Raw genomic sequence first — 17488 nt, forward strand, 5'->3', positions numbered from 1 at the left:
GGCTCCCTAGCGAAGTCTCGGATGTGACCCTCCTCGTCGATATTGTATTATAGAAGTCGAAGGTTAACGACCGGAGAGTCCGCGAGTGTGTTACGATTTCGGAGCGACCTCCGAAATCACAACAGACGATCGGTGCTCGCGGACTCCGCGCGTTAACCCCGCGCGACGTATGTGTGCGCGCGTACGTGAGCATCGCGATATAAACATCGCGACGTTGCTAGAATGATTGGCGGCCGTTAGGCGCTGGTCAAACGAAACGACCAAAGTCGAAAGGAGACTCGTAACGCTCGGCCAGCGCACCGATAAAATGCGCTCGCGATGAGCATCTACACGATTACGTTTACGCCCACGATTACGACCGCGATTACGGCCATGATTACGACCACGATTACGAACACGACTACGAACACGATCATGGCCACTGTTTACGATACGGAATTATAATGTAACGAATGCATACGATTACGGTTTACGATATCGGCGTGCGATTACGGGAATTATTGTATACGGTTTTACCGTCTTTTTGTATTGTACTTTGTGCGCGTCACTATTTAGTGATAAATAGAATAGTTTCCAAAATCTACTACATAATTATGGGACACATAATTATAGACACATAATTATGTCTGTAATAATACACCCTATACAGTAATGTCCCTCTAATTGACGCCCAGATTGACCACAAAAATGGGCGATTTGGGAAGAGGAGATACGATTATTCGAGCCTCGCGGTTTATTTTTATAGTTATAGATTGTCCACAATTATAAAAACGAGCCGCAAGGCTCGAATGATCGTATCTCCTCTTCCCAAATTATCCATTTTAGTGGACAATCTGAGCGTCATTAAGGGAGACATTACTGTATGTCTGTAATAATAAGCCTAAGAGGCTTGGAAGAACCGATGAGTATAGATGCATATTCCTAGCTGGCTCCTGTTTCATATAACAAATGCAGACGATTTTTATTCTGCATAAAAATCCGCGGTCTATTTACGATATACATAATACACAACGAGTCCCAATCGTGTACCATGTAGAATATGTTTTGTTTCGTGAAAAAGTTTGAAGATGATTTTTAAAAATGAATTTGTATATATTGTATAGTTATTACGTATTAATACGAAAACAAAATTCCCTATACACCAAAAAGTACAGTTATTAGAATTCAATGTATAAAACGGTTCACAGCTAACATCGTACATCTGGAAAAAATTGTTCAACGAATAAGATGAATCAAATCCTAGTATTTCGTTGGGTTCTCTCCCTATATTTTTTTTTTTACGAGACAAAACATTCTCTGATATGCGATGTACGATTTTGGTTGCGACTCGCTGTACATCCGCACGAAGATCAACGGTGTACCCGTAAGTTATCAAAAATTGGCACGAATCATCGGATCCGGTTCAACGCGAGCGTTCATATCGGGCTCAACGGTTTGTCGTGGTGTTAATAGGGAATCCGGCGTGGAGATTCCGATAGCGTTCGCATCGTGAAAAATTCATGGTGAGGCGATTATCGAACGACAAACCGAATCGATCTCGGTCGTTCGGCCGACTAGCTTCTCATTCGGATAAAATCTGACGTAATGAATTCCCGGTTCGACGGCGAATCGGCGCAAAAAGGGGACGGACCGGCCCCGATGCCGGGTCCGGGGGTTAACGGGCACATATTTGAGGAATAATTGAAGAATATTCTCCCGGGCGGCTTGTAGCGGACGGTGGTGCGCGCGAAAATACGAGAATTATGGGAGAATTAATGGGAGGAAGTTGCCGGTGTGATAAATGACGCGGCGCGACGCGACGCGAGGAATACCCTCTGTAATTTTCGCCGGGAATCGTTTATTATGCGCCATTCGGGAATTACTCCTCTTAAGTTTCTTATAAGCAGACGTCACCGCTAATTCCACGGCGCTGGTTACCTGCACGAAGCAGCGATTGCGGCACGGAAATCGTACGGACGCTGCCAAAAAGTTTGCCGCGATGCGTGGCGCCATGCTCGCCGGAATGTAACAAGAACCATTTATGCGCAACTTCGGTACTCGGTTTCCAAATTGTTTGTTAAATCGCTATTTGTCTCGCGGTGATATTCGTCCGCGAAATTATATCGTTGCCACGCTGCTAACGCACGTTCGCGCAGCCATTCGGTTTTCGAGTTTACGCTCGCGTTGGAGCCGCGATAAAAGCCGCAACAGCACCGATCGGAACCGCGGTGAAAGCTGTGAATCATTTCTTTGGTTTATTTGTAATGGTGCTGCGCGCTAACAGACCAATTCCTATCATTTACGGTTCCTCGAAGACGCGTGATTCTCGAGATGAAGTATTCTTTTCAGATTTAACACTAAACTTATCCAAAATAACCAAATTATAAGGACTGATAAATAATAACTGATCAAATTATAAGGACTCTTTGAATTGAAAATTATTGAACGGATATCTTAATTCCTGCATGTATTGTAATAAAAATGGCGGAAAATCTAAATGTGGTTTATTTGTAATGGTGCTGCGCTAACAGCCCAATTTCTATCATTTATGGTTCCTCGAAGACGCGTGATTCTCGAGATGAAGTGTTCTTTTCAGATTTGGTAACACTAAACTTATCGAACTGATCAAAATAACCAAACTATAAGAACTGATAAATAATAACTGAATAAATTATAAGAACTCTTTCATTGAAAATTATTGCACGGATATCTTAATTCTAGCATGTATTGTAATAAAAATGGCAGAAAGTCTAAATATATATATATAAATCCAGTCTTGACACGCACATAAAGCAAAACACGTTAGTCGCTCTTACAACTCTGTAGGTTTAATGGTGATGTAGTATATTGAAAAATACAGTAAAATTCGAACATCCAGTGTCTGAATTCTTTGTAAGTCGTAAGGCGGATTTATTTATTACATAAATCAAAGAAGATTCGATTCAACATTATAATTAAGTAATCGTTCTAATGTCGCGATCCACATAAATGCTCTGACGTAAAACAATGTTTCTAGAGTGAAGAATGGTTTTCTTATTGTTCGTTCTAAAAAGATGGACTTATCGAAGAAATGAAAGTTGACGATCACTGGTTCGCATTCGATTTGCATTTTTATGTAAATGCATGTTGGTAGAGGCTAATTAACCATCGCTATAGGCTGACAGGCCTATTCAGAGGCGAATGTTAAGCACTGGCGTGATTCTCTATCGTTCAGCGTTTGCTCACGTTAGAGCAATAAACGGTAACATGTAGTACATACAGGGTGTACCAGGTTTCTTTCGGACGAACGGTATCAGCATGCTCTACGAGCGAAAATAAGAAGAAAGTGCCATATGAGCCGTTTATTTTGAAAGTGGCATAAATCACTTTTTCAAAAAAATCGAATTAATGGTAACACTAATTACAATTGAACGATATCTTTTCATTAAAAAAAAAAAAGTGACTTATGCCACTTTCAAAATAAACAGCTCATATATACGTAGGCTGAGAAATGCTTGATTAAATCAGGAATATTTATATATTAATTAACATCTGCTGTTAATTAATTCATAAATATCATCAATTCAATGATTACGTACGATGTTCGGACACATTTTGAAGCTCTATTCGTACGTGTATTTCAGAAGGATGTCGAATATAACCCTTTCATGGGCATAATATGAATATTCAAGACTGCGGCACATTTCGACGGTGGAAATATTTGAGCCTGGTGGTCCATATGCGCACTAAAAGTGGCTGGGAAGCTTAGTTCCCAGTGCCCATGAAAGGGTTAATATTGAAAACGGGTAATAAGGTAAGCAATATTAAAGGAGAGAAGGTACCCCGTCGGAAAGAGTCGATCGCAAATAGTTTGCCAAGTTTAGATCAAGGCCACACTCTTCCGATGATAAAAAGATTAAAATAACAATTACAAATAATCCGCCTTTAAAATGTCGTCGTTGTTTTTTACGATCCGAGAAGTGAATGACGTCGTTCAATTGGTGCATCGTTATAGCCAATGAAAAGTAAAATTCAACCACTGCATACCATAATATGTTGACATTAAAGTGACCTTTGATAAAAGTGACCCATTGAAAAACATAATCTATTGTACGAAGACTACGTTTATCCCGTATTCTACTTTCGTTGATATTAACACTGAAATATTGCCGTTTTTAGAATCTACAATCTAGCATACAGCTTTAATCGTCATTATTACCGATCAAAAATACAGTAATGTCTCCCTAACTGACGCTCGGATTGTGCACAAACATGGACAATTTTGGAAGAGGAGATACGATTGTTCGAGCCTTGCAACTCGTTTTTATAGTTGTTGACAATCACTGTGCGATCCATAGTCGATACACTAATGCATCTATAGTGATAGCAATTCGAGTAATATAAGTAGATTGCAGATTCTGTTGCAAAATAAGAATGTTCTGCTTCTTTTACAAAATACAAGAGCTAACTATAGTAAATTCTCCCCAATTGTCCTTCGGTTTGTAGACAAAAATGGACAATTTGGGAAGAGGAGATACGATTGTCCGAGCGCTGCATCTAGTTTTTATAATTGTTGACAATCGGCAACTATAAAAATGAGTCGCAAGGCTCGAGAATAATCGTATCACCTCTTCCCAAATTGTCCAATTTTGTGGACAATCCGAGCGACAATTAGAGAGACATTACTGTATTAGTATAGTCAGTCGTATTGAATTAGTGCGAGATTTCGCATCTGCGAGACAGGCGATGTTCTTTTCTGGCAATCGGGAAACACCGCCGAGACATATGTGTCCCGCTAGGGTCGAAAGGGTTAAGCTAGCACTTTTCTCTGCCAATTAGATCGCAAAACAGAGATTCCACCGTAAATTCATTTCCCCTAATCGGTCCGGCTGAATCTCGAGCAGCCATTCGAAGTCCCATCCGAAGAAAAGAAGAATAACGCTCGGAGGGGGGGGGATGTGCCTGAGGGGCGTCGCGACGCAGCAGTTCCGCGGCAAACGATCGCTGGAAAAAGCGTCGGAGATAATTCAGCGCGGGCAGCAAACAGGCTCCGTTATCTGCCGGCAATTATCTCGTTGATAATCAGCGCGGACCGCGGCGGGTTGTAATCGTGTTTCGCTGCCGGTGGGAAGAGGGTTACGATACTCGCAGGAGCCGCTGGGAACAATGGCCAGGACGCGCCGCTGCGCGAGCTGCATCTTAATTATAAAGGACAAGGCTTGCTTACGATGATTAGTGCGTTTAGTTTCTGAGACGGTGTGTACGTGACGAGAGTCTCGCAGGCACGCGTTCACCAGCGCTGACCCGACGCGGCGCGACGCGACGCGACGCGACGCTCAGTGGCCCGAAACGCCGAAAAGCTGGACAAGAGATTGTACGAACGATCAAACTTTTTCAAACTAATAATTAATTTTCTTATTTATGTACAAATATTTATCTTACGTTATTATTATATTATTATATTATAATTATATATAATATAATATTATATATTATTATTAATAATATAATAATATAATATAATATAATATAATATAATATAATATAATATAATATAATATAATATATTATATTATAATAATATATAATATAATATTATATATTATTATTAATAATATAATAATATAATATAATATAATATAATATAATATATTATATTATAATATTACTACACAGGGTGAATCACAAATTATATAGTCTCCGCGATTTTTCAGCCCCGTCCGATGGTCTGACAAAAAAATCTTCCGTATTAAAGTTAATTAGTACTTAACCAACAAAAAATTGCAATTGTTTAAATTGAAAAACAAATTGATTTTCGATTATTGCAATGATTGTAACGATTGCAACGTTTACGTTCATTTAATTATGTTTACTTGGCGTTATATATCGCAACATTATTTTCAATATTGTGACAATCTGTTCTTTTCAGCGATATTAATAAATTAAAAACAAACTTTGCTGTTCTATGACTGAAGACGACCTTTAACACTTTCACGACCGCGCTAAAAAGCTCAAAAATTTCATGAGATTAAAGTACCTAATTCAATTAAATAAAAATTGCGAAACAAACTTATATACCATATATGGCATCAATTACTTCTTCAACGTTCGTACCTCTTGCAAATCTCAATAAAATTAAGAAATTACTTTTAATTTTTAGAAATTAGAAATCTAGTAGACTTCCCCATTCGGTCGTTAATCGACTGAATTTAAAACGAGGAGATTTCCACATTCGGTTGAAGTTAAAATAATATCGAACGGTAATCCAAAAATTGGCTATTCAATTAAACAAACCTATTTTAGGTTATTGTTATTGGTTAAACGGTTGTTTGAAAAATTAATTTAACGTTATATTCGTGATCGATGACCTCGAAAACCGCGATACCAAACGTTTCAAATAACATTTTTAATAAGTTTCTGATGTTTTCAATGCTCGTCAAGCGTTTTGGCGTTTCGGCCCACTGCTCGACGGGCCGTCAGCGATCCCCCTGGCGACGTAATAAGCCAGGGAGCACGACAACGACGGCGGAAGGGAGGGCTCGCCGGCGTTAATTGCGACGATCGCCATTAGCGGCATCATCTAATGACACGGGACGCGTACGGAGTGGGGGAGGGTGCGGGAGGGCGAGACCGATCGATAAAAGTGTAATCCACGTGGGCCGGCGCGCCGATAACGATTCAATTTATTCCGGTCGGTGCCCGGCCTGATACGATTGTAATTCGTTTATTTATCGTCGGACGGTTTTTCACCGAGTGGCTCTGACCGCGGTATAATTCCGCATAAAATAAATGGAGTCCAAACGGCAATAAAAAGTTGGAAACGCGCGCGACCAACGAATATAGTATCCTGCTAGCAGAGCCGGCTTCCGGCAACAGTTTTCCGCGCCCTCGAGCCCCCGTCGTTCCACCGTGAAAGTAAACTGGAAAAAGCTGAAAAATTTTCGTTTACGAGCATTTTTGCTCCTTTTTTACCCGCTGCCCTCGCTCCCCGGGCGGTTTTTTTTGTTCCGTTTGATTTTGTTCCATTTCGTGGGACGGGCGGGGGGGAGGGGGGGCGGCGGCAGGTTTTTCCGTGTCTCTCCGTGTGCGCGCGCGTGTTTTGCTTTCTCTTTGCTTTTTTTGCCGGAGCGTGAAACCGTTGCGATCGAATTTACAAATTTCTTTTTGCCGGCGTTTGTATACGGCAGAACGCCGAGGTTGGTTCGTTCGACGAGCACGATGTTTGCTTGTCTGCTGCCGGCCGGTGATGGAAACCGGTAGATGGACTCCTCCACGGAAAGACAGGTCCCGATGGCGGAACCAGCTTTTTTGATTGCACAATGTATGCCAACGGAAATTCTGTGATCTCTCGCTGCGGTCGTTAATTTAGCTCCGCTTGCTTATCAGTCGCGATCGGTTTTCCTTTTTATGCCGGTTGGGTATCTATATTTCGATTGGCAAATTGACTGTAAAACTGTTAGCACGTTTTAATTAAGATATTGTTGCTTGCTGTTTATAATAGCAGAATAACAAGATCGAGTTTATTTGGATATTGCGCGACTTTTCTTATATTAGGTTTACCGGAAAGTTCTGTCCGATGGTGTCACTTCAAGTTTCAATCCATATGCACATGTTGATTTGAGACATATACGACTATCTCTCTTTATCGTTGCATTTACACACATGTACTCTCCTAAATAAACTGAAACAAAGATGTCTCGTGTAATTATTAAGCGAGACGCGATCGTGAAAACATGGCTATCGATGATAATGCCAGACCACATGCTGCTTTGGCGACTCGTCGGAAAATCGCAGAGCTAGGCCGGGAAATTCTGTCGCATCCACCATACTCCCCAGACCTAGCACCCTCCGATTATCACTTGTTTCTCTCTTTGCAAAACTTTTTACAGGAAAAAAATTCAAAACTGAAGCTGATGTCAACCAAGCACTAGTCGAGTTCTTCGCCTCTGAAAATAAATCATTTTTTAAAAATGGCATTTACAAGTTGCCATCACGCTGGCAAGAAGTCATAAGTAACGATGGAAAGTATATTCTACAATAAATATTATTAAATGTATGAAAATTGTGTTATATTTCAATTAAAAAACGGACAGCATATGCTTGATCGAAACATTTATGAAACGGCTTATAAGCATTTCTACTAGATGTTCGTTTGACCAACGGTGATAGATTTAGTGTTTGAGGAATCAGAAAATGAGAAGAAATTTAAAAATGGTTTTTAAACTTGTTCAACTACGCGTACACAAATATCACAACATTTTGTCTATTGCCAAATTAATTTCGAATCCTTCTTTTATTATAAAATTGAGCTGTTTCTCAAATTTTACAAATCCAAACGACTCTGATAAATTTAACAAATCCTTCTCCGCGTAACACTTTCGGCATATCTTTATAGAGGCAAGTCTCCTTTTTACAATGTCCTATAAAAAGTAGATTCGCCATTTAATGTTGCAGTTTTATCGAACTTTAAGTAAAAAGAGTGCCATACTGTTTATCTTTGTTTATCATTTGCTTATCTTTGTTCATCTATGCTGCAATTCGCCGCTAAAATTATTCCCACATACAGTAATGTCTCCCTAACTGGCGCTCAGATTGTGCACAAAAATGGACAATTTGGAAAGAGGAGATACGATTATTCGAGCCTTGCGGCTCGTTTTCATAGTTGTTGACAATTCGTAACTATAAAAATGAACCGCAAGCATCATATCTTCTCTTCCTAAATTTCCCATTTTTGTGGACAATCTGAGCGTCAATTAGAGAGACATTACTGTATCTGTTACCGATATTTTCGATATCGTTTGTATGTTTCGCATGCGCTCATTTGAGTATCACGATGCTCATAAGGCCGTCCGTTCGATTTAAATTCTGCGAATACAGTGCTCTCTTCAGGACTCTCGTTTCTCTTCCCAACTCAAATGGCCTGACGCGCTAGAACTTCCACTTCCTTGAGCGACCCTCGATAAAATTATTGATCAATAAAGCACAGTCGTTAGGTACCTTAATGCACGCCGGGAAATAAAAGTGTAACGTATGTGCGCGCATTCATAACGCCTATGGTTATAGTAATGGTGTCGTGACGTTTCGTGTTAAGTGAATTGGCACGTGAGTTCGGAAGAACGTGCGTTCGCGGGAGAAGCTAATGTTCCTTGGCGATGGTGATTGATGCACGAAGTAAGTATGCGGCATTGAGTTAAGAAATATATGATTGTGGATCTAAAAAAAGAAAAGTATTCGCTCAACGCTGATGATCCAGTTTCAGTAGTTTAGGTCAGTAATCGGATCACCGAGCTAATGGACGTGACCGATAATTCGATCGATACTATTTGATTCGATTTGAAATATTGCTGGGAGTTTTATCAAATAATGTAACAATGTAATTGAAAGAAACTATAGAATAAATAATAAATATTACTTTGGAACTATGATTTGAAGTACAGGCAACTTTATTTAACACGAAAGGTATAATTAGTAATTTAAGCATAAACGTTGAATTTAGTTTTAGAGCAAATCGAGCACAGAAGCCTGAAGAAAGTTTTACGCAACTTCCAAATAACTCGCCAATGCTGAACACGTTCGGCCCTCCATTCTTTTTCTACCAGCGGCAGATCCTTACAAAAAAATTGCAAACACCAAGAAAGAATCGATTTCATTTCAACGGCGCTATAGCGTCTTTAAGTTTCAACTGTTCCACAACTAGGTATAAAAATAGCAGATATTAAATCATATTGTTAACACAAGGGCTGTTTATCTGCCCGCAAGACGGCTAGGAAGCGAATTGTAAACAATCGGTGTTTACCTTTTTGATCAAATGGATTCGTGGAATCGGTGTTTAGCGTATCGATTCCCACCACACAACAGAATGTTTCAACGTAGATAGCTCGTTGTCGTGGTCCATTATTGATACGGAGACTGCCGTTTGTAATAAGCTTACGATTGTTACAAGACGCGTGCAGATCGATAACTTAATGACCCGGTACGATGGTCCGAAGCGGTCTTAAGCCACCGAGACCGTCGATTTCGATACAGTGAAACAACTGTCCTACACTTAATCCTCCCATAATTCCATTTTCGTAGTCCTTGTATTAGTACCGTGCTGATTGTTTCCGAGTAATTTATGCGGAGTTTGTCGGACTATAGAGAAACACAGTTAGAATGCTGTAAAGCAATGCATAGAAGTGCGAAATATTTATACGAAATTCAATAACGTTCGAATGTTTATAAAATACCATTGAAAATATTTATGTATATATTTTTGTTTATATTATATATTATGTATATTATGTATATATATATATATGTATATAGATTAGCAAATTGACTGCTTCACCGATCATTAGCATTATTTGTTAGCATTATTAATTGCATTGTAAAGAGCATTGTAAAATTATAGAACGAAGCAGTTCAATTCCGGCTTTTATCGTTAAAACCGATATTATTAATTTATTATTATTATTTTATTATTATTATTATTTTACACAAAGATCTGTAGGTCCGTCACCTTTAAAAATGAACTTCTGTCGTAACGTAGCTTGCGTGAAACAAACTTCGTTCAAATTTGTAGGATCCAAAAGAGATGAAGAAGTGATAATTTTTGTAATGCTTTGCAGTGTCATATAACACTTCGATTTTACTCGATCATATCCCATTATGGCCGTACCTAATATGTTAACGTTTATAACTTGGCCAAAATGGCCAAGTTTCTGTGATCCTATAAATATAGAATTCTTGTCGCGAATTAACCCTTTGCACTCGGAGCCGAATTAACGCGAACTTTCAAATAGTTTTTCCAACCCACGTTTCTTCCATTTTATATGACCATTTATATTTGCATATGAAATTGAATATTGTGACCTCCATGCAACAATTACGCTTTCAACAGCTCTTTAAATATAAACAAATTTGACTAATAAAATTATTTCGAGACGTGACATAACAATTTTTAATGGCGCCTCGGAGTCGCCACTCGAGTGCAAAGGGTTAAATTATCGATAGAAAAATTGCACAATATATACCGTTAACGTCTTGCCTTCCAATCAACAAAATGAGACCGCGCAAAACACGACGCAGCGTTTGATTAGATTTACGCGACTGCGAATGCAACTTGGTGCTTTAATTTCTAGCGTCCATCGGTAAAAGATTTAACCGAAAACGCGGACACGATGAAAAGTTCGACGTTTGGCAACTAAAGGAGACGGGATTGATGAACGATCTCTCAAACAGTCGAGCTCTGGCGGATGTATTATTCAAAGCCGGCAGCAGTCGAGTCAAAGATTCAACGAACCCGGTGCGCCGAGCCACGGCGCGCGCGGCACAGCGTAACAATAACGAACACTAAAATTTCTGCACAGCGAACCAAAGCTAGCCTCCCAAAGCTACCCTGTCGCCGGCACACCGGTTCTCAAAGGAAGCCTCTATCGCGGTTCGCCGTCAGTCCCCGTGTGCCGCCCCCGTATATTCGACCGCCGCCGGTAATAATCAATTTTCAATAGCGCCGTGTCAATACATGTTTACACACCTGTGTTCACCTAGTTTTACCATAAATTCCAACCACCGAAACTTCGGTTACAACGAAACGTACACCGAACTGCCTAATCGCACCGCGCCTCGTCGCAGCGTGTTCTGCTGTGGACATTCGAGGACTTTGACCTATGCTACCCTATCCGTCGCTGGTTTCCGTACACCTTGTTAGTAGACTGCGGCCCTTTGTACAAAATGTACACTTTCTGCATCGATTACAAGAAATAGACGCTAAATTGGACGTATTTTTCTTTTTAGTCATTTTAACACGTTCTGTGCCACGTGTACCATCCATGGTACACGCTTGCATGTTTACTTAGTGAACTGAACAAATTGTTTACAAGAAATTTAGAACCGAAGAATCAATTTCCACCGCAAGAATGGGCGTTGATAAGTTTTTGTTACGTTGTTATGTGTACGAGAATTAATAATTGCACGTAATACATCAAGTTTTAGTCAAATATCAAAGTGTGAAGATTCGAGTAAAAAAAGCTCGGCACGGAACGTGTTAATAGATCAAAATTTTTCTTATATCGTAAGTGCATTTAGCGAACGCAGTTTAGTCATTAACCCTTAGCGCTCCGTTGGCTCCGCTATGGAGATATCCGTCATTTGTTCCGTAAATCCGAAGGCTCCGCTGCGGAGCCAAATGTTTTTAGCATGATTACTCCGAAGATGCTATGTTTTTGTCGACGTTGGCAATTGTTACTTGTAGTGAAAATGTGCTTAGCGTGTGCACCATTACGATTAAAACATTTCTTGCCCATTTTTATACTTGACAACATAAAATGAATAAAATCAAACGCTTTCGCAAGGACGTGTAATCTTTTCCGCTCAAAATAAGACTTCCTTTATCTCGGGCGCTTTGCTCCAAAAATGTGCCGGAGTTGCTGGTAGGTAGTACTCGAGAAACGCGTGGAGCGCTAAGGATTAATATTCTTTTCCAGATTTTGTTATCGATGAATTGGATGACTGCCATACTTGAAAATATTTTACGCGAGGCAGATAATTTTATATTAAACTACTGAACGTAAGAGTATGTACGTAAATCTGTAAAACGTAATCTTTACATGTTCAATACGTTTCCAGAGTTATTCGAATATTAACCTCGCTCATTCTACGTGCCAAATGGATTCGAACACCACTGGATTCGAGAAACGCAGAATCCCAGCAGCTTCCCATCTTTACTTGGCATTGGGTTGACCAATACAGTAATGTCTCTATAATTGACGCTCGGATTGTCCACAAAAATGGACAATTTTGGAAGAGGAGATACGATTGTTCGAGCCTGGTGGCTCGTTTTTTATGGTCATCGATTGTCAATAACTATAAAAACGAGCTGCAAGGCTCGAATAATCGTATCTCCACTTCCCAAATTTTCCATTTTTGTGCGCGATCTGAGCGTCAATTAGGGAGACATTACTGTCCTTCCACGATCCCGATACGCCATGCTGCTCGTCCTTAACCGTTTGAGTCCCAGACCTCATTGAAAAAACACGGTCTAAAAATACCAAACAGCACGACAGCGCTCGTCCCAATATGCGTATTATTAATTTACAAATATTTCAGATTTTGTTCGATAAAAATGATTGAAAACATAACAATCAAATACAAAACGTGTTAGCTGTATTATTTACATTAAAATAAAGCAGCTATGTGACGTACGCGCGTCAGTGAAGTTGAGCGTGCTACTTTAACAATCTGTGAGTGCACCATCGCTTGTTCATAGCATTCAAACGTCCTGGGACTTTTCGACACAAAATGTAAACAACGCGATCGCGCTGCTTGGGACTCAAACGGTTGCAAACACGCAGGTCCGCGTCCGCGTCCGCATGCGGTCAATGTGTTAATTGTATTATTCACATTAAAATAAATCAACTGTGCGACCTACGCGCGTCAGTAAAGTTGAGCGGGCTATTTTCACAATCTGAGAGTGTCCCGCCAGTTGTTCATAGCGTTCGAACGTCCTGGGACTTTTCGACATAAAATGTAAACAACGCGATCGCGCTGCTTGGGACTCAAACGATCGCGAACACGCGGGTCCGCGTTCGCATGCGATGCGGTTAATGAAATATGACGTATAGAATGTAAAGGGACTCGTAGTCAGCGGTGTTCGCGACTTCGATTGTTCCTGGAACTGGGAGAAAACGATTCGGAGGCCGGCTTTATTATAGCGTTCGGCGAACAGGAAGCTGACGTTGCAGGTTGCGCGAAAGGGCCGCGGCTTGCGGCAGCACTTCCGGCGTATCGATTCACTACGGATCGTCATCGGACGGTTATCGATCAAAGAGGTCTTTGACGTCCAGTCGGTTGCACGCTAACTCGTTCTTGCGAGACGTTTCTCCTGGCCCGGCCAAGCATTTCTCGAACGGTGTTTGCACGGCAGGCCGGGTCCCGAACGAAACATCGCGCTGTCCGATGAGAATTGCGATTGTACGCGGTCAGACCGGTCTGCTGTGACGGCTCTTGATTGACCAGCGACGGGTTTGATCGGTACACCTTCGATACGGCAAGTTCTGGAGCGGATTGAACGCTGTTTGCCGGGATCTAATGGGCCGAGATTGATGGCGCGTCGGTGTCGAATGCTTTTTCGGGTAATTTTTGTCAGACGATACGTTGCTCGGTTGATACGACCGTGGGTTTGTGCCAGGGAGCTGTTGGTGATTTTTGTGGCAGGACGTTCTTTGCTGTTTCCGTAGCGAATTGGTGTCGCATCCTCGCGCCCTGATTTACTTCGACGATGCGTTTATGGGAGCATTCGTTTATTAGAACAAGGATCGTTGTAAATCTCGTAATGGAATCATTCATTTGGGCGAACGCTTTCGATATTGATATCGGGAGAGTCCTGTTTGTTTACTTCGATTTGCAATAATGCGATGTTCGTGTTTGCACTCTTGCAACCCTTTTGCTGGGTTAAAAATGGTTTGGAACCAAACATTTTGGAAATATGGAATTAAGAGGGTTGGCGACTTTTTCGTTTTTGTTTCTATTGTTGGTTTCGTAATTGGAATGGAAATAGCAACAGTATAATTATTTTATAAGTGTGGTAGCTTGTGGCAAATATTATGAATGCAGAGAAATCAGTGAAGAGAATTTGTTTCATATATTTATTATTTTCGATACAGTTGAAATCAGTGGAAACATATTGTTATATTTTTGTCGTAAATGCACAAAATCCGCGGTCTAATCATTATAGGCAACGACTTGAACACTGAAATATCTATTCATGAATATGTAAAAGAAGATATTATAAAATCAAAATATGTTGAATAAAATTACACAGTCCCATCGTGAAATCGTCGAAAGTGAAACCGGTCAAATTATGTACCAAGTTAATTTTGTAGAATATTTTAAAGTACGATAGTAATTATGTTATACGTATTGATAGAAAAATCTGCAGAAGAAAATTCACGACCAGACTGCGGATTTTTCTGCGTCTGTGACCAAATTGAACGGATGAATCACAAAGCGAAGAAACATAGAAGTGCAAGAGCGCTGTTACACCATTTTCACCGTACAAAAGTGGTCAAGTGCAGAATCGAGTAGCTATTCATTTTCTGCTCTTTCCGATCAGCGCGGACAATCTTTATTTCGCACGAAGCTCCGCGGTCTAACGGCGACCACCACGAATCGTCTGCCTCGCGAGAAGCGATCGAATAACTTCGATTTCGCGGAATATTCGAGAAAATGCCAATCGTGTAAATGGGAATATCGAGAGAAAAAATCTGCCAAGGGAAACTGACGAACCGTCATAAAATCGTCAGAAGCGACCACTCTCAAGAAACAACCAATCTCCCTTAATTTCGTGGAACGCTCGAGCGTGGTCCCCGGGCACGGTCCGGCATCGACCAATCAATGGAAAAACCGACCCGTCGAAAATTGAATCCGCGTTCGTCCGAGAGGGTTCTTGGTGTTAACCGCGCGCGAAATGACCCGTGACTGATGAGAATTGCGGCGGCACGCGTTGCGGCGCATTCGCAGGAACCGAACTCGATTAGCCGGCGACACAGAGCGATCTTGGGTCCGGGTCGGGCAACGTTCCCCAAAAACGAGGGCTTAAATCGCAGAAGAGAGTTTTCGTTTCAGGTGGCAAGGCGTGCCCCCGCGTTTCGCGGTCGCTGGCTCCCTCCGCAGGGAAGCACGGGCGCTGCTACGGGCTCATGGAAAAACGATTAGGACCCTCGGCGTGAGCTTTATCGCGCCGCGCGATTTACTGCCGGCCGTTGGGCAGATAGAGGGTGCCTGCCGAGCTTCCCGGCATCCTTGGGAAACGAGCACGATTCCTTCTACGAGCGGACATTCAACCTGCTCTCTCTCACGGCTGAGACACCTCTGCCCTCGTGACCGTCCTCCGCGCACGGTGACCCTGATCCAACGGTTCTGGACATTCCGTCGGAAAGAGGAGTTTTTTCAAATCTACCGAATTCTTATTGCTTTCCGAGGGACCTCGGAAACGGAGACATTTATTTCCTTTCAAGCGTCCACAGAGAATCGCGTTAATATTCAGACACCCTGCAAAGCAGAATGATTTTTCTGAAAGCGGTCGGGACGGCACAATTTCGTTATTCTTGATTTTCCTTCGGCTTGTGAACAGAAATGGACGATTTTGGAAGAGGAGGTACGATTGTTCGAGCCTCCCGGCGCATTTTTATAGTTGCCGATTGCCAACGGTTATAAAAATGAGGTACAAGGCTCGAATAATCGTATCTCCTCTTCCCAAATTCTCCATTTTCGTTTACATGGTGAAAGAAAATTAGGGAGAATTTGCTGCATTTCCAGCCATAGATCTACCTGGCCCAATTGGTCCCATGAATTGTGACACTCCGTGCTAATGTTAGTGTGCCGACAAACGTACAAAAACTTTACTGCCAGCATAGATCGATCGAAAAATATGTAATAGTCGCGGATCCACGTCGAATTCCGACGAAAACGAGAACCCGATATCAGACCTGTTTGTACACTGTTAACACCTGGTATCCGCGACGCGCCGACTTTTGGCATCGCTGGAGACCGTTTTATCCAGGATGTTGTCATCAATTCTAATCGCTGCGACGAAAAGCACGGCATAAAGCGCGGAGATTCGCGCGAGGTAAACACCGGCAACGATTTCAGAGGACGCAATGCGCAATCTTCGCGCGATCCTGGAAAATACAGGAGCCATCTCGAGCCCGGTGGATGTACGGTGCAGTTGCCGTGAGAAAATGACACGGTACCGTTCAGCGGAACATCTGGAATTCAGTGACGTCAAACAGTCGTAGGAAGCGGGACGCGAAACTAGCTGAGAATTTAATGACGCTCGCTTTTCTTTCGCCGAATTGTTGTTAAACATGCAACGCAATTCTCACGCGTTCCAGGTACACTCAACGCGGAAAAGTGAGTTCGCGATTTGTGGTGAACCGGATGGTATCGAAGGTTCCTTGCAGAGAATGCTGTTAGTGCTGCGATCAAAAAATTTCTTTTTACTCGGTACACGTTCCACATGATGGCGATAATTAATAGTAATTCTGAAAAATTTCTCTCTCTCTCTCTCTCTCTTTCTTATATCTCTCTCTATATATATTATATTATATATAATGTAATTTAATATTAAAAATAATTTAATTAAAATATATTTATATAAATATGTATAAATATTTTATTATATATTTTATTATTCTATTATATTCTATTATATTCTATTATATTATATATATTATAGTATTATAATATAGTATAGTAGTTATACTACTATTATAGTAGAGAGTATAATATATATATATAGTAGTATTATATATAATATATAATAATATTTATACATATTTATATAAATATATTTTAATTAAATTATTTTTAATATCAAATTACATTTATATAAATATATATAAACATTATTCATTTTAGAATCATTTACACTAGCTTTGCGTAAAATAAAAACTTTCTAAGGTGGTTGTAAGAAACAGAAATTAAGTAAAAATAAATTATTTCTTTCAATAATTTTGACATGTCGAAAATAGAGTAACAATATTGTTAAATT

At 40.7% G+C, this 17488-nt stretch overlaps 1 protein-coding gene across 2 annotated transcripts in view; it reads right to left on the minus strand.

The window, feature by feature from the left end:
- Positions 1-17488, minus strand: part of LOC117222986 (zwei Ig domain protein zig-8) — a 746648-nt gene that overhangs the window by 464412 nt on the left and 264748 nt on the right. The window lies entirely within an intron of this gene.

The sequence above is a fragment of the Megalopta genalis genome, chromosome 4 (assembly GCF_051020955.1).
Source record: "Megalopta genalis isolate 19385.01 chromosome 4, iyMegGena1_principal, whole genome shotgun sequence".
Classification (NCBI taxonomy): Eukaryota; Metazoa; Arthropoda; class Insecta; order Hymenoptera; family Halictidae; genus Megalopta; species Megalopta genalis.